This window comes from Ranitomeya imitator, chromosome 2 (assembly GCF_032444005.1).
Source record: "Ranitomeya imitator isolate aRanImi1 chromosome 2, aRanImi1.pri, whole genome shotgun sequence".
Taxonomy (NCBI): domain Eukaryota; kingdom Metazoa; phylum Chordata; class Amphibia; order Anura; family Dendrobatidae; genus Ranitomeya; species Ranitomeya imitator.
The window spans coordinates 830,737,781-830,760,556 of NC_091283.1; positions in this window are offsets into that span (position 1 = coordinate 830,737,781).

Genomic DNA, 22,776 nt, shown 5'->3' on the forward strand with positions numbered 1-22,776 from the left:
TAGGCCCCGCCGCACTGGAGGATTCCTCCCGGCGCCGCGCTGTGAGGTGGAGGGAACAGCGCTGCTTACCGGAGGGTCCGCAGAGGGGCTCCTATTTCGGCGCCGGGCCCTGGGGATGATGTCCGGGCTTAGGCGCGCCGGAGGCCTAGTCCTCCGCGGCCGGCGCCCGTCCTGCGGTGCCTGCGATGGTGCTCCCGATGTCCCCTGGAGAAGGCTGTTAACGGATGCATTCAGCCAATCTGTCCCCTGGGAGCTGGCTGCCGTCCGGAGACGCTGGAGGATCGCTTCAACGTCCATTCTGGTAAGTGTGACAGAGATTCCTCACTTGTCACGCAGGCACCTAAAATGGATGCCTGCGTGAGGAGCGTGCCCCTTTTTATGTGCCCCCTCCCCACAGTCCCCTAGTTCCACCCCTTATTTTCAAAAAATGCCCCTAAAGCCACCCCTCAAGTTCCCAGTTAACCCCTTACCACCGTATCCCTTCTAACTGCTCCAGCTCCCCAGGTCCCACGTAACGTATGTACATAGTGACCGCACCAGCAGAATAGTGAGTGCAGCTCCGGATTATTACACAGAATGTAATGCAGAATTAAAGTATTAATAACGTCACTTAACATTTTATATACGCACATGCTCTACATATACAGTTATGTGAACATATACTTAAATGTGGGAAAGGGCTTGACCTTATGGAATGCACATAGATCCATTAATTGTAGTGTCCCCTTCATTGTTTGATAAGTATAATTGCTGGATTGTATAAGCCCTAACGCTGGACACTGCACACTGGAGACGTTTGAAAGGTGGAAACGGCTCTGTAATGCAGCGTTTACATGCTGCAGCTTTGCTGTTTGTATTTTTGCTCCAGATTGGGACAATGTGTTTTTGCCACTACAGCATTTTTTACGGAGAGAAAAAATCCAGAAAGAAACTACATGTGAACATACGCTTTAACGCTTATACTATGTAATCAAATTGACAGAAACAATGATCAATTATCCAGGATGCTTGGTAATGTCATACATGTTTGGTCATGTTCAGGTTCTCGGTGTTAGTTAAGTTTCTTCATCAACCTTGTTCTCTTCATTTGCCAAACTCTCCGGCAGATAATATATGTTGGTAGCTCATGTACATATCAATGCCCTCTAGACAAAAAATTGGGCGAGGTAAACCTGGAGAGCAACCAGTTATGCTAAACTAAAAGTTGGTGCAGGGTAAACTATCCATTGTGACAAATTTGCTAGAAGAGACATTTAGGGAGCACATACTATTGATATACAGTGAGAACATATATCTGGTTTTATTAATGCAAGATATTGACGTCATATATACTTGTCTGTTGTCCGGTCAGACTTGGGCTCTATACTTTATTATAGGTCCTATTATAGGTCCTGGCCATGGTCTCTGGCTGCAAGTCCTTCTGACAGAGTCAAGCAATATTCTCTGGGCTTTTCTCACACTGGCCGGTCCCTGTCCCGTCTGCTGCACTACCCCAGACTGCACCATGTACCATACATCAGTGCTTAAAGTGACGGACTGGCTCACTCACGTCTCCGAGTTACCACAACAGATGTCCACTTCCGGGTCACTGTCCCCACCGGATCCTCAATACTTGACCTTTGATGGTCATCTATCGGGCCTGAACAAAAGAGGGCTGGGTTTCGGGTTTTTGGATCTTGATGGTCTGGTTCATGGATCTTGCCTGGTGTCATCTGGATCCTGCTCATGGGCATACCATGACACACTAGTTCAGGCCTCTTGGCATGGTCCAGGATCTTGGCCTCAGCGTCGCCCTGCACACACATCCTGCTTGTCTCACTAGTTGCTGCAAATCCTTTCCCACCTTTATATTCTGACCTCTTTTATCAGTGAACTGCGTCATCATGGCCAAATGACCCGGTGCTCTGTCTAGACCCTTCCTCCCAGAAACTCTTCCCCTTCCTGTTATTTCCGCAGGGTTCTGATCAAGCAGTAGATGGCAGTCTCCGGCCATAAATGCTGTATAGCGCTGGGAAATGTCATCCTTTTGCTGCATACCATCTTACAAATGCTATAAAACGCTTTGCGAATGTCCTGACCCCTTAGTCACAGAGACTGTTTGATACCCCAAGCACGTCTTGTTTAAACAATGCTAAATGTTGCTAATAGTATATGTTTTAATACCTTATGCTGCGGCTCGGTCGACACCCTATTCTATGCACGCTGCCCAGTCAAACACTTCCCCTGCCGTGCCCTGGCAATCAATGACATCTGCGGCTGCAGAGTAATCAGCCCCAACTCAGACCTGGAGCTTAAAAGCCGACGAGACGGCACGGGATGCATGCCGTTGAACTGATATTGCTGATTAAAGGAAGTTGTGCTAGCTGCACCATTCTGTTTGAATGGGACTGTCCACATCCTGGCGGGCAAAGGAGCCCTGGACCACCCCCAGAGTCGGGAGTAATGCGGCTGGTACGGCCTGGAGTGAATATTGTTTTCTTTGTTAATGTTTTTGTTGCGCCTTTTCTGCTGGAAAGCATGAATGTTCCCTGGAACTGTGTCATGGACTGTGTGCGGCTGCAGCAACAGACTGTACTCCAGAAACAGGCAGTGCAAATGCAAAGAGAGGGCAGCTCTGTGGACAAAGGAAGGGGGGAAAACCCCCTCTAAAGACCTGACGGACAGGCCGTGTTAATAAGGAACTGTGTAAAAAGTTATTGATGGACAGCTTATCTGCTCGGGTCCTGTGGACAGATGGGACCAGGGCCTAATGGACTGCAGGTGTCACCCAGGGGACTGTGTGCCAGGCACTTATGTTTTATTAAAGGCAAAACAGGCTTTGTTGTGGAAAAAGAGACTTGCTTTGGCCGCTAGGAGTTTTTCTTCTTTTCTCCGTTTTGGCAAAGTACTACCTCATAAGAGCGGTTGCCTCCATGCATAGAGTATTACGTTGTAAATAATAAAGTTTCACATGGCATGGTCGGGGACGACCATCATAAACGAAGGGAGAATGTAAGGGGTCACAGAAACTGTTTAATACCCCAAGCACATTCCGTTTAAACGTTGTTAAATGTTGCTAATAGTATACGTTTTAATATCTTATGCTGCTTTGTATAGACATGATGTGTAAATACTGTTATATACTGCATACTGTAAGATGTGCATTATGTTGCAGCTTAGGGAGAGTGCAGTTTGTAGTTAGGACACTAGATGGAGATACTTTAGTACTATAGTTTTTATAGGAACAGTAACAGTTAACATAGGAGGGGCCACTGTGTGATAAGATAGAGAGCATTTCCTGTATTGAGTCAGTAGAGCCAGGGAGCTCAGACAGGCCAGGAGGGTGAGATAGCCCAGGCAGTCCCGAAGGGCCCTAGAGCCTAGGGCAACACAGTCGCCCCATAATGTTGAAGCAAGGGACCCAGCCATCCAGGGCCCTGTAGGCCAGAAGTACAGCCTAGCAGCAGAGTTACAAAAGTGGTGGAACAGAGGCTACAGTGAAGGCCAAGACAGTATGGGGATGCAGGTGGCTCTTTAATGTGGCAGCTCACTGCATGGGCTGATGCCCTCAGATCTGTAGCGAAACGGATGAGGGAACACCTGAGCGTGGTGAGTCTGAACAGGGAGGACGCTGCGTTACCGCAAGAGGCGGTAGGACCTGGGCTCGTACTGAAGGCCATAGGAAGAAGTGTAGGGAAAGAGGAGAATGTGAACTGTGTGGAACCCTATGCTGATGTTGTATCTAATGAGGATGTGCTGCGTAAAGGAAAAAGTAAAGTTCTATGTTTAAAGTTACAACTGGACTGTGTCTCTGTGTGCGCAACCGTATGGAGAAGGCCCACAGCAACTAAGAGGAGATTCAGAAGGTGCGGAGGCAATAGAGGCAAGTACTCTGACAAAGGAACATTGTTTTCATGTGACGGGAGACCAGGCCGCGTGTAAAAAGATTTTCTCAGGCAGGACTACGGCCCTGTTCCTCCCTCACATGAACACTGCGGTACGAGAAGCCGCTTCATGAATACGCTAGCGGTTCCTTCTCCTGAAGTGGCTTTGACATTTTTATTTTGTACCATCTTTTCCCTGTAGTTTGATCTATAACATTTTGAAATGAACATGTCATTTCTTTTAACAATTTAAATTGCGGTGCATGTTTTCATAAGTGATGTTTTTTCGAGGAGGATATCAGGTGGAATCCGCCTGTAAAACCATTGCGTGCACATGGCCCTTTCTGGAATCTGGGAAATGTATAAACAGTATTAGAATCTGCTGCTGTAAGAGAACCAAGATGAAGGATCGTCTCCTCCCCACCCTTACCTTACAATATACCCAGGCACCTCTCTGTCCACCTGTCTCAACACGCAGCACAAAATGATCTGGTATTAGCAAGAATAGAAAGATGATCTGTTTGCTGGATGTAATTTGTTGCATTCTGTTTGCCAAATTTCTGGAGAAGTTGCATAACCTCATCGCTATCTGAATAAAAAAATAAAAACTTTGAGAATACGTTTATGCGCGGCATATATTTTGTGTAGATTTTCTGTGCATGTAATGAAACTCTCAATGTGGAAATTTGCATGAGTTGTGGATTTTAAAATCTGCAGCGTGTCATTTTTGCGGAAGAATTTCGATGAAGATTTGTAAAGGATGTCGTGGAATCCGTGGCAAATAATCAACGAGATCAGCGTGAAACAAAGATACATTTTGCTGCAGATAAGCTAAGGAAAAATCCGCACCAAATCCACAATGTGTGAACTTAGCCACATGGAATATATCAGGCTAATACTGCTAATTGTAGCAGTAAAATCCTGTCCATACAAGTTCTCCGCTCAGCCCTTGGGAACCATTGCCCACCAGTCTACAAGCCCATGTTCTTTACAGAGGGCTGTCGTCACTAAGAGCACCACTACTTTTACCATGAGACAGTAATAATACAACACAGTGATAAGTACCCGCTGTGCTTGTAAGATACCACTCGTACCCACTCTGAGAGCATTAATGTATTGGTTCTATGTAATCTGAGAGTAGAGGCGGAGACCCTGATTTCAGTGATGTGTCACTTAATGGGACTGATTGCTAGCGTTACAGTAAGATAAGTGTTATATCAGCAGCCGATTATCACTACAGGACAAGGTGCCTAGTGCCACCCAGTCCTCATGCTCTGTGTAACCCCGCACCTATCACTGATTACTGAGCGGTCTGAAGCCTCTCTATAACAGCAGTCTGGAGCCACCTATAACAGTGATCTGGAGCCCCCTATAACAGTGATCTGGAGCCCCCTATATCAGCAGTCTGGAGCCCCCTATAACAGTGATCTGGAGCCCCTTATATCAGCAGTCTGGAGCCACCTATAACAGTGATCTGGAGCCCCCTATAACAGCAGTCTGGAGCCCCCTATAACAGTGATCTGGAGCCCCCTATAACAGCGATCTGTAGCCCCCTTATAACCGCAGTCTAGAGGCCCCATATAACAGCAGACTAGAGCCCCCTATAACAATGATCTGGAGCCCCCTTATAACAGCCGTCTAGAGGCCCCCTATAACAGCAGTCTGGAGCCCCCTATAACAATGATCTGGAGCCCCCTTATAACAGCAGTCTAGAGGCCCCCTATAACAGCAGTCTGGAGCCCCCTATAACAATGATCTGGATCCCCCTATAACAGCAGTCTGGAGCCCCCTATAACAGTGATCTGGATCCCCCTATAACAGCACTCTGGAGCCCCCTATAACAATGATCTGGAGCCCCCTTATAACAGCAGTCTAGAGGCCCCCTATAACAGCAGACTGGATAAGTACGGTACTAAAAGTAATTTAAAATCCAACCTTAATAAGATGTCATTAGATTTGTTCCCTTGCGTGATGAATTAATAGTCTGGGTGACGTCTCGGTGCTCGTCCCTCTCAGGTGAGGAAAGGTTTGCTCTCAGGATCTGGGTCACAACATGTTGTAATAGTCATGACAGGTGGAGAAACGATTGTGCTTCATATGTCTTCCATGGAAGACTCATATTTTTGTGCCCCAGGCGTAACATAGGGATGAGTCAATAGTCGTTGACGAAATTACATAATAATCATGGGTTTATACTGATACTGAGAAATGTCAGGTCATTTACAGAGTGCTGTATCCGTAGAGCCCCCAATACACCAATGTTTTCGTTGTCAGTGTGTTCGACTGGAAGTTATGGAGTCTCACTGTTTATGATAACCAGCCAAGGTAAAGCAGACAGATGGGGGGCTGATATTATCAGGCTAGGAAGGTCCATGGTTATTGGTCCTTTCCAGTCTAACAATACCACAACGCAGCCGCTCCAGAAGTGGCGCATCACATTAGATGTGCCAATTCTGGCGCTTTGCCCGGCTCTTCCCAATTGTGCTGGGGTGGTAGCAATCGGGGTAATGGTAGTTGGGGTTGATGTCAGCTGGGATTTGTCAAAAAATAGAATCCCTGACAGAGTCGCAGAGTCTCATAGATGGTAGTGTGACCCAGCGACTGATGAGAGGTATCGTTTTCGTCACCGCTGTTCAGAACCACCGAGTCTCGCGGAGAAGAGCGGGACCGAGTGGCTGCTGCTAAAACCTGTGGAACTTGGTTCTCTGAACGAGGCTCCATAGCCTTTGGACATCGTATTCGGGGATCGTCGTGAGAATGCCAAGGACTATGTTGGACATGCGTGACATGTTTTTCAGGTTTCCAGTTTTGGACTACAGCAGATCGGTTTACTACGGCGGAATCCCTGGACTACAGTGGAAAACAGGGATGTATTTTCATAATAAAATATTTTTTGTGTGTGTTTTTGTATTTTTTTTATTACTGGAATAGTAATGGGAGTGTATGCTTGACACCTTTCCATTACTAAAACCAAGGCTTGATGCCAGCTGTGATTTTTGTCAAAGCACAGCTGACATCAACCCCAGCTAGCATTTCCCCGATTGCCGCCGCACCAGGGATCTCCTTTATTTAGGCCATCATATTTATAATCTCCTGCTGCAAAAAAAATTGTAATAGAAAATAATTGGAGCGATAGAGAAGTTGTGATGATCACAACTGAACATGTTGCTATCAATATTCCTTTCTTTTGTTACATTGCTTTTTTGCACAGTTTATTGTAATTCCCCTTTTTTCACCAGCATCATACATTTTTTGTGGTGGTCACTTCACCTCCACTTTTTTGCTGGCTATCAATATTCATTGCAAAAATAGCAATCACACACGAGACCTGGTTACTGGGGCAGACCCAATGGTCTTCCACAAGACGGCTGTTTAAAAGAACACATAGCTAATGGAGGAAGACTGAACAGATTTTGCGCTGGGCTCCTGAGGGTTATTTCATGCCTCTGGGGTTGGGTATAATATATAATTATATTATTTTATTTTATTTATTATAATATACAGACATCATACAATGGAACCCCTTCCTAGGTCAGGCTGAAGGCCAGGCTACACTGCGTTTTTTTGTAGCGCTACTGATACATTTTAACTATGTAAAATAAACCTTATCCCTTTTAGCCCAGTTGCCAACCATGAGTTTCAAATGACCATATAATATTACAAAAAATAGATACGCATTATATCTAAATGTACATTTTTTTCTAAAAGGTCAGATCTTTGCGCAAGACATTTAGCAATAGAAAAAAAAGGAAGTAACCTTGTCCATGTGAATCTGTGCAATGACTAAACAGGGAGGGGGAGAATGCTGTGACTTCGATGTTATGATACTGAATCTGAAGGTGTCATTAGAGTTTTCCAAGTTGTATTCACAATGTTGTTGAAAAACATTCAGATAAACTGATCACATATCTTTTCAGGGCGCAAACAATATCTCTTAAAGGAGACTTACTTCCACTGTTTAAAACTATCTGTAATAGTAGATTAGCAGCAGAGGACACTGATAAACTAGGTAACAATTGTCCAAGGTTTAATAGAATAACAATTCTGAAATGGCGCCCCCTGTCTTTAGGACCGGTTTCTGTTGTGTGTATCGATATGAGGTGGTCATCCATGCAGTGTCGGACTGGGGTGCGAAGGGCCCACCAGTAACCAGCTCCAGGGCCCCACTTTTCAGCTTCATGCAAATATGACAATATCCTCAATCACAAATTTATATAAGGCTAAGTTCACACTGCGTTAGTGCAGTCCATTCAACACATCCGTTAAACGGACTGCACTAACGCAAGTGCCGACGTTTGCACAGCGCTAGCGCAGATGGAGCATCTGCTAGCTCCATCTGCGCTAGCAGTGCGCTAGCAGTGACGGACCTGGAAACGCTGCAGCCCGCGTCTCGGGTCCGTCACTCAATGACGGCACATCGCTAGCGCACGCCCATTGTGGGCATGCGCTAGCGATGCGTCCGCCATTGAAAGTAATGGCGGCGTTAACGGACTAGGTTATGCCGCGGTGTAACGTAGTCCGTTAAACGGGTCACACTAACGCAGTGTGAACACAGCCTAACAATGAGCCGGGTAGATTGTTACATGAATAAGATGCTGCCTCTGTCTGTACATAGTGATTCCAGTATATTGTGCCAAGAACTGCTCATATAAAAGGGTTGTGGCCCACTTTTGCACAGGGGCCCTCCGGAGGATTCTCCTGATCTCTTATGACCCAATCCAAGGCTGCGTAAATGTGCAGTATTTCTCGCAATTACATGCTGATCTTCTCTACTCTTTCTTTATAGGCTGCAAATCTGCTTGTTACACACAAGACCGTAGTTACTCAGTATGGCAAAACTGGGATTATCAGTAAGGCTAGGTTCACATTGCGTTAATGGGTTAACACTAACGAACAGCGTTGCACGGCGAAAATGTCGCAATTAACGCCGTGCAATGGGTCCGTTAGCGCACCCATTGACAGCAATGTTATTTCTGCCTGTAGCGCATCGCTAGCGTCTGCCATTTTCGGCACGCGCTAGCGATGTGCCGTTCTTTTGTGACGGACCTCAGACGCTGCTTGCAGCGTCCGATCCACGTCCGAGGTCCATCCCTCGCTACCGCAGATCGGGGATCTGCGCTAGCGGGGACGGCGAACGTGGACCAAAAAGAAACATTGCATTAGCGCAATCCGCTAGCGCTATGCGCGTAACGGATTGCCCTAACGCAATGTGAACCTAGCCTTACTGAGTGTGGTAGACCTGGGATTATCAATTAGTCACCGTGGCAAATCTGGGATTATCAGTTACTGAGTGTCGCAGACCTGGGATTAACAATTACTCAGTATGAGAGTCCTGGGATTATCAATTACTGAGAGTGGCAGACCTTGGATTATCAATTACTCAGAGTGGCAGACCTGGGATTATCAGTTACTCAGTGTGGCAGACCTGGGATTATCAGTTACTCAGTGTGGCAGACATGTGATGATTAGTTACACAGTATGGCAGACCTTGGATTATCAGTTACTCAGTGTGGCAGACCTTTGATTATCAGTTACTGAGTGTGGCAGACCTTTCATTATCAGTTACTTAGTTACTCAGAGTGGCAGATCTGGTATTATCAGTAACTCAGTATGGGAGACCTTGGAATATCAGTTAATGAGTGTGGCAGATCTTTGATTATCAGTTACTCAGTGTGGCAGACCTTGGATTATCAGTTACTCAGTATGGCAGACCTTGGATTATCAGTTACTCAGTGTGGCAGACCTTGGATCAGTTACTCATTGTGGCAGACCTTGGCTTATCAGTTACTCAGTATGGCAGATCTTGGATTATCAGCTACTCAGTGTGGCAGACTTTGGATTATCAGTTACTCAGTGTGGCAGACATGTGATTATCAGTTACTCAGTATGGCAGACCTTGGCTTATCAGTTACTCAGTGTGGCAGACATGTGATTATCAGTTACTCAGTATGGCAGACCTTGGATTATCAGCTACTAAGTGTGGCAGACCTTGGATTATCAGTTACTCAGTGTGGCAGACCTTTGATTATCAGTTACTCAGTGTGGCAGACCTTGGATTATCAGTTATTCATTGTGGCAGACCTTTGATGATCAGTTACTCAGTGTGGCAGACCTTTGATTATCAGTTACTCAGTGTGGCAGACATGTGATTATCAGTTACTCAGTATGGCAGACCTTGGTTTATCAGTTACTCAGTGTGGCAGACATGTGATTATCAGTTATTCAGTGTGGCAGACCTTGGATTATCAGTTACTTAGTGTGGCAGACATGTGATTATCAGTTACTCAGTGTGGCAGACCTTGGATTATCAGTTACTCAGTGTGGCAGACATGTGATTTATCAGTTACTCAGTGTGGCAGACTTGGATTATCAGTTTCTCAGTGTGGCAGACCTGGGATTATCAGTTACTCAGTGTTGCAGACCTTGGTTTATCAGTTACTCAGTATGGCAGACCTTGGATTATCAGCTACTCAGTGTGGCAGACCTTGGATTATCAGTTACTCAGTGTGGCAGACATGTGATTATCAGTTACTCAGTATGGCAGACCTCGGATTATCAGTTACTCAGTGTTGCAGACCTTGGCTTATCAGTTACTCAGTATGGAAGACCTTGGCTTATCAGCTACTCAGTGTGGCAGACCTCGTATTATCAGTTACTCAGTGTGGCAGACCTTTGATTATCAGTTACTCAGTGTGGCAGACATGTGATTATCAGTTACTCAGTGTAGCAGACCTTTGATTATCAGTTACGGAGTGTGGCAGACCTTTGATTATCAGTTACGGAGTGTGGCAGACCTTTGATTATCAGTTACGCAGTGTGGCAGACCTTGGAATATCAGTTACTCAGTATGGCAGACCTTTGATTATCAGTTACTCAGTGTGGCAAACCTTTGATTATCAGTTACTCAGTGTGTAGACCTTTGATTATCAGTTACTCACTGTGGCAGACATGTGATTATCAGTTACTCAGTGTAGCAGACCTTTGATTATCAGTTACGGAGTGTGGCAGACCTTTGATTATCAGTTACGGAGTGTGGCAGACCTTTGATTATCAGTTACGCAGTGTGGCAGACCTTGGATTATCAGTTACTCAATGTGGCAGACCTTGGAATATCAGTTACTCAGTGTGGCAGACATGTGATTATTAGTTACTCTGCATGGCAGATATGTGATTATTAGTTGCTCAGTATAACAGACCTTTGATTATCTAGACCGCAAGAAGTCTGGTAAATGTCTGGAGCGGGATAACAATGGTCATGGGATTCGGGGATGCCCTGGCATGCATATTTATTGGCGATGTGGGTGAATATTGCTGTTGACCAAACTTGCCTACAGGTATCTGAACACCTTGGCTAGCTGTCAGACCAGTGCTCTTTTTTACTCTTTTTGACGACAGTTCTCCCATTTCCCCATACACATTTATGCTCAGCTTTCTTAGCATTCATGCGTTTACAATGGAGGAGGATAGTAGTTTTATCTCCAGGGAAAACAATTACTGGGCATTTAACCTAAAACAACCCCATTCTTCACGAGGCCACCATACGCATTGGATAGTTAGGGGATTTCATGTAAATTGATGGTGGATGCCTTTTATTTGCATGGTGAATATAAGGAGTCAGTATCTATCCATATATATATATATATATATATATATATATATATATAATTGTCTAAGTGTCTGTTTATCTGTAACCGAAATGCCACGTCGCTGATTGGACGCACACGAGAATAACATGAAGGACAGTCTGTGAGGGAGAGAATAACATGGAGAACAGTCTGTGAGGGAGAGAATAACACGGAGGACAGTCTGTGAGGGAGAGAATAACACGGAGGACAGTCTGTGAGGGAGAGAATAATATGGAGGACAGTGTGTGAGGGAGAGAATAACATGGAGGACAGTGTGTTAGGGAGAGAATAACATGGAGGACAGTGTGTTAGGGAGAGAATAACTTGGAGGACAGTCTGTGAGGGAGAGAATAACATGGAGGACAGTCTGTGAGGGAGAGAATAACATGGAGGACAGTCTGTGAGGGAGAGAATAACATAAAGGACAGTCTGTGAGGGAGAGAATGACATGGAGGTCAGTCTTTGAGGGCGAGAATAACATGAAGGACAGTCTGTGAGGGAGAGAATAACATGGAGGACAGTGTGTGAGGGAGTGAATAACATGGAGGACAGTGTGTGAGGGAGAGAATAACATGGAGGACAGTCTATAAGGGAGAGAATAACATGGAGGACAGTGTGTGAGGGAGAAAATAACATGGAGGACAGTCTGTGAGGGAGAGAATAACATGGAGGACAGTCTGTGAGGGAGAGAACAACATGGAAAACAGTCTGTGAGGGAGAAAATAACATGGAAGACAGTGTGTGAGGGAGAGAATAACATGGAGGACAGTCTGTGAGGGAGAGAATAACATGGAGGACAGTCTGTGAGGGAGAGAACAACATGGAGGACAGTCTGTAAGGGCGAGAATAACATGAAGGACAGTCTGTGAGGAAGAGAATAACATGGAGGACAGTGTGTGAGGGAGAGAATAACATGGAGGACAGTCTGTGAGGGAGAGAATAACAAGGAGAACAGTCTGTGAGGGAGAGAATAACATGGAGGACAGTCTGTGAGGGAGAGAATAACAAGGAGAACAGTCTGTGAGGGAGAGAATAACATGGAGGACAGTCTGTGAGGGAGAGAATAACATGGAGGACAGTGTGTGAGGGTGAGAATAACATGGAGGACAGTCTGTGAGGGCGAGAATAACATGGAGGACAGTGGGTGAGGGAGAGAATAACATGGAGGACAGTCTGTGAGGGAGAGAATAACAAGAAGAACAGTCTGTGAGGGAGAGAATAACATGGAGGACAGTCTGTGAGGGAGAGAATAACATGGAGGACAGTGTTTGAGGGAGAGAATAACATGGAGGACAGTGTGAGGGCGAGAACAACATGGAGGACAGTCGGTGAGGTAGAGAATAATATGGAGGACAGTGGGTGAGGAAGAGAATAACATGGAGGACAGTCTGTGAGGGAGAGAATAACAAGGAGAACAGTCTGTGAGGGAGAGAATAACATGGAGGACAGTCTGTGAGGGAGAGAATAACACGGAGGACAGTGTTTGAGGGAGAGAATAACATGGAGGACAGTGTGTGAGGGTGAGAATAACATGGAGGACAGTCTGTGAGGGCGAGAATAACAAGGAGAACAGTCTGTGATGGAGAGAATAACATGGAGGACAGTCTGTGAGGGAGAGAATAACACAGAGGACAGTGTTTGAGGGAGAGAATAACATGGAGGACAGTGTGAGGGTGAGAATAACATGGAGGACATTCGGTGAGGCAGAGAATAATATGGATGACAGTCTGTGAAGGAGAGAACAACATGGAGGACAGTCTGTGAGAGAGAGAATAACATGGAGGACAGTGTGTAAGGGAGAGAATAAAAATTTTCCCCATTTTTAAGTTTATCATATGGTAAAATAAATGGTGTCTTTGAAAACTATAAGTCATCCTGTAGAAAACAAGCTGTCATACAGCGATAGATGACTAATAAATTTTGACTCTTAAAATAAAGACAGGAGATAAACAATGACAGTGTGTCTAATGGGTTAAAACATTAATGTAAGCACCAATGTTTATATGAATACTAGATAGTGGCCTGATTCTAACGCATCGGGTATCTACTATATAATTGTCTAATTCTGTCTGTTTGTCTGTAACAGAAATCTCGCGTCGCTGATTGGTCTCTCCAGCTGCCCGCGATCAATCAGTGACAGGCGCAGTCTGGCTGTGAATTGGCACGGGATTTGAACCATGCTTCGCTGATTGGTCACGGCTAACCGCGACCCAGTCCGAGTGTGCTCCATTAATAACCACCCTTTGTTTCCTATCCCTGAGCCAGCTCTTAACCCACTTACACATATTTTCCCCTATCCCCATTATTCTCATTTTATGTATCAACCTTTTGTGTTGCACCGTATCAAAAGCTTTTGAAAAGTCCATATACACTACGTCCACTGGGTTCCCTTGGTCCAGTCCGAAACTTACCTCTCCATAGAAATTGATCAGATTAGTCTGACAAGAACGGTCCTTAGTAAACCCATGCTGATAATGGGTCATGAGGTTATTCCTCTTCAGATACTCCAGCATAGCATCCCTTAAAATGCCCTCCAGGATTTTACCCACAGTAGAGGTTAAGCTTACTGGCCTATAATTTCCGAGTTCAGTTTTTGTCCCCTTTTTGAATATTGGCACCACATTTGCTATACGCCAGTCCTGTGGTACAGACCCTGTTATTATGGAGTCTTTGAAGATTAAAAATAATGGTCTATCAATGACCGCACTTAATTCCTACAGTTCCATCCGGGCCCAGAGATTTGTCAATTTTAGTGATTTTTAGATGCCGCCGTACTTCCTGCTGGGTTAAGCAGGTGACACTTAATGTGGAATTTTTGTTGTCACTGATCATATTGTCTGCCTTGGGATTTTCTTGTGTAAATACTGATGAAAAAATGTCATTTAGCATATTGGCTTTTTCCTCATCCTCATCCACCATTTCACCCAGGCTATTTTTAAGGGGCCAACACTATCATTTTTTAGTTTCTTGTAGTTAAAGACTATTTTGGGATTATTTTTACTCTCTCTGGCAATGAGTCTCTCTGTCTCAATCTTTGCTGCCTTGATTTGCTTTTTACAGAATTTATTTAATTTTCTGTATTTATTTAATGCCTCATCACTACCTGCTTCCTTTATTTCTCTAAATGCTTTCTTTTTTGTCACTTATTGCACCCCTTGCAGCTCTATTTAGCCATATTGGTTTTCTCCTATTTCTAGTATGTTTATTCCCATATTATTATATACTGTGCACAGGTCCTATCCAGGATGCTAATAAGCGTCTCCCATTTTCTTTTTGTATTTTTATGTCTCAGGATATCGTCCCAGTTAATTGCACCAAGATCATCTCTCATCCGTTGGAAATTTGCCATCCTGAAGTTTAGTGTCCATGTAACCCCTCTACTACACATCTTATTAAAGGATACATGAAAACTTATTATTTTGTGATCACTATTCCCCAAGTGACTCCCAACCCTTATATTTGCTATGCGGTCTGGCCTGTTGGTTAATATTAGGTCTAGCAGTGCCCCCCTTCTTGTTGGGTCCTGAACCAGTTGTGAAAGGTAATTGTCTCTCATAGTTGTCAAAAACCGATTACCTTTGCTGGAACTGCAGGTTTCTGTTCCCCAATCTATTTCAGGGTAGTTGAGGTCCCCCATAATAATGACTTCTCCTTGAGTCGCAGCTTCATCTATTTGCTTTATGAGGATATTCTCCATTGTTCCATTATTTTTGGAGACTTATAACAAACCCCTATCAGTAATTTATTATTTTTTCCCCCTCCCCTTATCTCCACCCACAGGGACTCTACATTTTCATTAGATTCACCTATATTATCACGCAGGATGGGTTTTACGGACATTTAGATTCATAATCTGGGCTTCCAAATGCACAACATGCTCACATCTCACACAGCATTATGCACCCTCGACCGGCTGCTCAAGGACTGCATACATGTGGCAAGATGTGCACTGGATGGCATTAGCAATAGTGGAGCACATTTCCTAATGGCTATTACACCAGACAGAAAAGTTAACTAAAAAATGAATGCAAAGTATTAATAAAATACAGACAGCAATTCAGTAATTCCTCCCTTGGAAACTCCCTGAATCCAAAGTCACTGAATCACAAGCACACACTTACCGCCGTTCACACTTACGCTCAGGTCACACTCAGCTCGTTCACATTCGCTAAGCTGAAGATTTAAAGAGATTTTTTTTTCTTTTTCCCTACAGCAGCAATCCACCTTGCTGTTCAATGCACTTCAAAAAAGTGCTAGACTTTGATTCTTGATTATCTGTACTAATGATGCTTTATAGACTATAGAATCAGAACTGTAAGTAATATTGGTTATCATGTCTCCACGGGCCATTGTAGATTCCATGTAGACGTTACATGCAATGGAACGTTTCATAAAAGGCTTTGTCACCAATTATGGTCACCTAGAAGAAAAAAGATCAAAGAAAATAAAAGAAAATACCAAATGACAACCAAGTCTTAAACTTACCATACACATTACGTGTCAATATGAACTTAAAATTTGGGAGATTTAAGTCCCACCTCTAGGAAAACGCTCACATACCCAGAAATGCCTTCAAATATCCACCTTAGGTTAGCTAAGACCAACATCACTGCAATCCAGTTGTCACGACTCTTTTGTCGGGTGACACGGGACCAGGGTCTCCTTCCCGGTCTCTAATGCTAGGGGACGCCCTAGCTCGCCCTATTACCCGGTTACTTCTGAAGGTGAAGATGCTGGAGCCATGTACCTTGCCTTATCTTCCAAATCCGCCTCCATCTGTACCTTTCCCCCCACCCATGGAAAAGGGGAGTAGTTGTGCACCGCAGTACACCAACCAGACGAACATGGTAACACGAACAGGGGAAAAAGAAAATACCAAGCATACAAATATTCACTCACATATAACAGAAAAATGCACGGGATAGTGGAAGATGGGGAAAAAAACAAAATAGAAGGAAAGGGAAGTTTCACAATTAAACCAAGCAACAGTCACAGATAAATCCACCAAACGCCTCCTCTTATAACCTCCAACTGTTATCCTCCCTGTCAAGCAGCATAAGCTACTATGACGATGTGTGTCAGTCAGGACCCAGATTATATAGAGGATAGATGTGGCTAACCGTGCTCAGCTGACATCCCTAGCTCTCAGAGTTTTCTAAACATGCCCGATTAATCCCTGAACTGCCAAAATAAATTTACACCATTTAAAAAGGAGAAGTGCTTCTTTTCAGCGCTGGAGTAGGAGCAATTGGATGCTGCGGTCTTCTGACTCCTCTCTGTCTCAGTAGCCCCGTGACATCAGTTCTCAAGACTGTCCTAGCAAAAGTTGTACTGTTGGTAAGTATTTATGGGCAAGGATATTGCTTTTTGCGATGCAGAGTAACAATTATTACTGGGCACTGGTGCCTAAGGGGATCAATATTATAAATGGTACATAGATGGTCCTATGTCACGGCGCCACTTTGTGCTGCTGCACCTGCTGCCGCACCTGCCGCCGTGCCTGCCGCTCACTCCTCTGCTCGCCGACATACTTACCCATCCCGGTGCGCTCCTGCGGTGTGCGCGCACCTTCCGGTCTCTTCTTCTCCAGACTCGCTGCCGGTCCTTGTGTGCGCACCTATCTCTCCAACTCCTTCTGCGCATGCGCACTTCCTCTCTCTGGTCTGCAGATGCTCCATTCCTCCACTCTATGACTCTGGAGGATCCTGACCCGGAAGTCCTGCAGCACTCGGTCTATTTAAGGTGACTCCTTCCTCTGCTCCATGCCTGATTGTCATTTGCATTTTCATGTGACCCAGGTCCCTCCTTGCTCTGTGCCTCCACCATAGCCAGTCTGCCCTGTGTCTCCACCATAGCCAGTCTGTCCTGTGTCTCTGCCATAGCCAGTCTGCTCTGTCTCTGCCATAGCCAGTCTGCCCTGTGCCCCCGCCTTAGTCTGCCTGTCCTGTGTCCCCGCCGTACCCAGCTTGCTCTGTGTCCTCTCTTTATCCAGCCGGTCCAGCTTCTTTCCCGCTCCTACTTTCTGTCCCTGGATATCAGCTTCTGCGGCAATAGTCTCCCTTGGGCCTGCCCCTAACGCTTCCTGTATTGGGGGTGGCCCACCAGGTCAGCTCACCCTTGGGAGGTTCGTTGTCGTGGATCTGAGGGTTCACTTTAGGAGTTCCAAAAGATCTTACATCCTACAGGTTGACATTGAGTACAGGATGTCCAATGACGTCTCTATGTATTGGGGCCTTTGAATTATCCCCTTAAGGAAGATGTCACAGGGATGGAGGATCGGCATGCTGCATTCACATGCTCAATACTTTGCTCCCATAGTAGACCCCTCTGCTTTTTCCGTCTCCACAGTGAAATGCTCGCCCAGCCAAGACAGGTCAGAAGACCTAGCCGAGAGCTGAATGAGCATTTGGCCAACACCCATATCACATAAATGGCTGACTTCAGCTTGGCCCAGTTGTGCCAGTTACAATTAGGACTGGTTCATCTCAATGGGATGTTCTCTGTGTTGCAATGTGAACTACGTTAACTTCCTTATCTGATGTAGTTCCTTATGTCAGATGGGTTGGTGATATTTGCCTTTTTTTTCACATTAATGACTAAACGTGTGTTGAAATTTTGCTGATGACATTGTATAGCATCGATGTACTAATGAGTAACACAAGTCCTTAACTGCAATTATACACTTAATTGTTTCTCTATTTATAGTCTGTTTGACGTGCTAGGGGTAAATCCCAGTCTAATAAGCGACCCTTGGTCGTGAGAAGGATGTCCACGACTAGTATATTGAATATTCCAAGGGATGGTATCAGATGATCATCTCCAATCTGGCTCCTGAAACTCTCAGGAAATGTAGTATTCCATTCAATAAAATGGTCATCCTAGCAATATATGGTTGAGCTTGGCCTGATGGAGACCATTCTGTAGTATCATTGGAAACATTTTAGGAGTTGAATATGCACTTAGGAGTCTATGAACCCAATGTACTTCGAAAGAGTGTCATCTACGCATATGTTTAGGGAGAATGTGTTGACTCTTTGCTTTACCCTACTATCGAAGGGCTCGTTCAAATGAACGTGTTTTCGGGCTACATGCTGTTTGAGTGTATGATGGACCTTACACGGACCCATTCAGGCCAATTGTGGCAAATGGGCTAGTGCAGATAGGTATTTTTTCCCTTGGTTCAAGAGTAAAAAAAAAACCAAACACTCTTCTGCATGCAATAGAAGGCGATGCGTGCAGCGGTCTGTGATACAGATGGACACACATACCTGCACACGGAGCCAATTTTGTAAGAAATTTGCAGACATGATTGGGCAGATGTTTAATGTGACCGTCCGAACCTGACGTATGGCCTCCTTTAGATATCCATACGTTTTACTTAAAGAGTGTAATTAACTCTAGGTTCAAAAGAGGAATCTTCGCAGAAGAATCCCCACTTTATGATGTCCATAGGCACTATAGGTTAAAAGTGCCCTCGAATAGCGATAGGTCAATTACATCTATAATTAATAAGGCTCTGAAACCATCCTCTCTACACTTAGTACAAACCCTAAGGGTAAATTTATAGTGAAGCAAGAAGACCTGATAAAACATGGATTTCATCAGATGCTTATTATTCTGGATGACACTCCTCATTGAGGTGCCAGAATCACACGACCACTAGACACGATGAGCAAGTTTCAGAAATTATAGACATGGAACGTTTGTTAGGAGACACTTTTATGGAAAAAAAAAGTTCAAAAGGTTGCAAGACTTATTTACTATAAAGTTTTATAAGGTTAAAATCAAAAAGGTCAATCAAGTCTGACTTGTAGGAGATAATTGCATTTCCTTAGGTCACAGTTGCGCGGTCACTTAAAGTTGACTATGAGTTGTCCAGAAGTTGCAGCCAGGTATCGCGTAATTTCTATGACAAACCTTGCACAATGTCCTTTACAAAAATTCCATTATTTCATGGACGGTTAAAAAATCACAAGTGTGAATAAGGACTCGTGCAATTTCAAAGATAAAGCCGTGTGCACTACTACTAGTGGTGCCCAGGTAGGTTCCCACACCATGTGATACTAAAAGAAAGAACCTGGCACTCAACTTAATGCTCGTGAGATTTTAATGGTAGTAGCCAAAAAAACGTTTCGGTCCTATATCTGGACCTTCATCAGTTACGTACTATGATGAAAAAGTGAATGACTAGTGTCATATAAGGCACAGCATGGTCTGCGTCTGGTATTTGCGCAGATAGGTTTAGGCACACAGATTGGACTTATTAACGCTGATAGGTGCTGTGCTTGGGTCCAGACACGGAATCCCCGCTTGTCTCTTATATGACACTAGTCATTCACTTTTTCATCATAGTACGTAACTGATGAAGGTCCAGATATAGGACCGAAACGTTTTTTTGGCTACTACCATTAAAATCTCACGAGCATTAAGTTGAGTGCCAGGTTCTTTCTTTTATTAAGGACTCGTGCAGTCATCATCGGTGAAACTTGGGTATTGACCACAATGCATGGATTATCCAAGGTTCTCAGAACCTGGCTGTGGCAGCCTCATAGACTGTCGAGTTTGGGTCAAAGGACACAAGGACAGTCCATACTTTGCAGTCCATGTTCAGGCTGAGTTTCACGAACAACTGCATGAGGTATGAAGATGTGTTCACACGTTGCGATCACAAATCTTGGCCCAAAGTGTGGCCATGATGTGCCTGATAAAAAGCAATGGCTTGCAGCTAAATGGACTTTCATTGTGTCACTGTTGGTCAGGCAGTGATCTTCTGTTTCCCCAACTATTTTGATCAGCATGATCGCTTTGAGCCCCATCTTGGTCGTACCTCGGCCCCAATATATAAATGTAATCGAAGTCCTTATGCACAAGGATGTGAAGACATTAAACCATACACCGCTTCTTTACCCTATTGAAGGGCTCGTTCATGTTTTCGGCCTATGTGCTGTTCGAGTGTAGGATGGACCTTTCACGAACCCATTCAGGCCAATGGTTGCAAATTTGCTAGTGCAGATGGGTGTTTTGGTTCCAATGTAAAAAAAAAACCCCAAACACTCTTCTGCATGCAGTAGAACGTGAGCCTGCACCCGTCTGTGATACAGATGGACACACATACCTGCACACGGAGCCAATTTTGTAAGCAATTTGCAGAAGTGATCAGACCGATGTTTCATATGGCCGTCTAAGGCTACGTTCACATTTGCGTTGTGCGATGTTGCGTCGGCGACGCAACACACAGCGCAAACAAAAACGCACCAAAACGCACGCTAAAACGCATAGTTTTGCGACGCATGCGTCGTTTTTTGCCGAATTTTGGATGCAAAAAAATGCATCTTGCTGCGTCCTCTGCGCCCTAAAGCTTGCGGCAAAAAAACGCATGCATCGCAAAACGCATGCAAACGCATGTCCATGCACCCCCATGTTAAATATAGGGGCGCATGCCGCATGCGTTGCCGCGGCTGCGCCCGACGCAGCCTGGCAGAACGCAAATGTGAACGTAGCCTAAACCTGACATATGGCCTCCTTTAGATATCTGCATTTTTGTCATGAAGGAGAAAAATGGTCAGATTTTCATCAGTGTTTTGGATTCGATTTTCATCAGTATTTGGTCAGTGTCTGTTTTTACCATCAGTGTCTCATCAGTAATGTCCTTCTAAAAGTGCAAAAAAATGGTTACCCATTACATTGTTATAAAAGGATAGGACACAAATGTAATCTGTGTACTTTCTGTGATTTTCACAGAGCCTTCGACTTGTATAAGTGATTTTGATCCACGAATAAGAACAAAAATGGACTCGTCTCGCTGATATTTTTGTGGATATGAAAAAACACTGATATGTGAAAGCTCCATAGGCTATAATTTTAATGTGTTGTTTCCGAGCAAAAACTAGGAGAGAAATCGCAATCATTTTTAAACCTGCGTTTTTATAGTGTGCTTTTTACTGACTTCATTGGGTGAAAAAACACTGCAAAAACGCAGATTTCATACAGATCTCCTGCCCACTGTGCTTCTTTTTAACGCTGCGTAAACTGACCTCTGATGCGTTTTTTAAATCCGCAGCATGTCAAGTTCTCTCTCTGGTATGCTGAGCTTTCTATGTGGATTTTCCCCATATACTTGCATTAGGTACAAAAATTATGCAGGTAAAAAAAAAAAAAAAATCACATTTGCATTTTTACTGTGTGCAGAAACGCATGTAATCCGCACCTAAAGGTACCTTCACACATAACGATTTCGTTAACGATATCGTTGCTTTTTGTGACGTAGCAACGATATCGTTAACAAAATCGTTATGCGTGACAGCGATCAGGCCCCTGCTGTGAGATTGTTGGTCGCTGGGAGTGATCAGGACCTTTTTTTGGTCGCTGATCACCCGCTGACATCGCTGAATCGGTGTGTGTGACGCCGATCCAGCGATGTGTTCACTGGTAACCAGGGTAAATATCGGGTTACTAAGTGCAGGGCCGCGCTTAGTAACCCGATATTTACCCTGGTTACCATTGTAAAAGTTAAAAAAAAACAAACACTACATACTCACATTCCGATGTCTGTCACGTCCCCCGGCGTCAGCTTCCCTGCACTGTGTCAGTGCCGGCCGTAAAGCAGAGCACAGCGGTGACGTCACCGCTCTGCTTTACGGCCGGCGCTTACACAGTGCAGGGAAGCTGACGCCGGGGGACGTGACAGGAATGTGAGTATGTAGTGGTTTTTTTTTTTACTTTTACAACGGTAACCAGGGCAAATATCGGGTTACTAAGCGCGGCCCTGCACTTAGTAACCCGATGTTTACCCTGGTTACCCGGGGACTTCGGCATCGTTGAAGACAGTTTCAATGATACCGAAGTCGTTCCCTTGATCGTTGGTCGCTGGAGAGAGCGGTCTGTGTGACAGCTCCCCAGCGACCACACAACGGCTTACCAACGATCACGGCCAGGTCGTATCGCTGGTCGTGATCGTTGGTAAATCGTTTAGTGTAACGGTACTTTAAGTATGCCAAAAAAATTTTTGTCAAAGTAAAAAAACAGGAACAATCAAAAACAATGCAGCTTTCTTTACAGCATGACACACCAAAAAGAGACAAAAAAGCAAAGTCAAAAACGCGATAAAAACGCATGTTAAAAAACGCAAGTAACCTAATTGAAATAATAAGTGCTTCTGCTCATAAACCTCTTAATAAAACTCAGGGTGATCATGGCTGAAGGCTGGGGTCAAATAAGCGGATAAATAATCTGATTTTTCCTCCAAAAAACTGGGATGGTTTTTCCTCCCTTGTCATCCGTTTTGCACT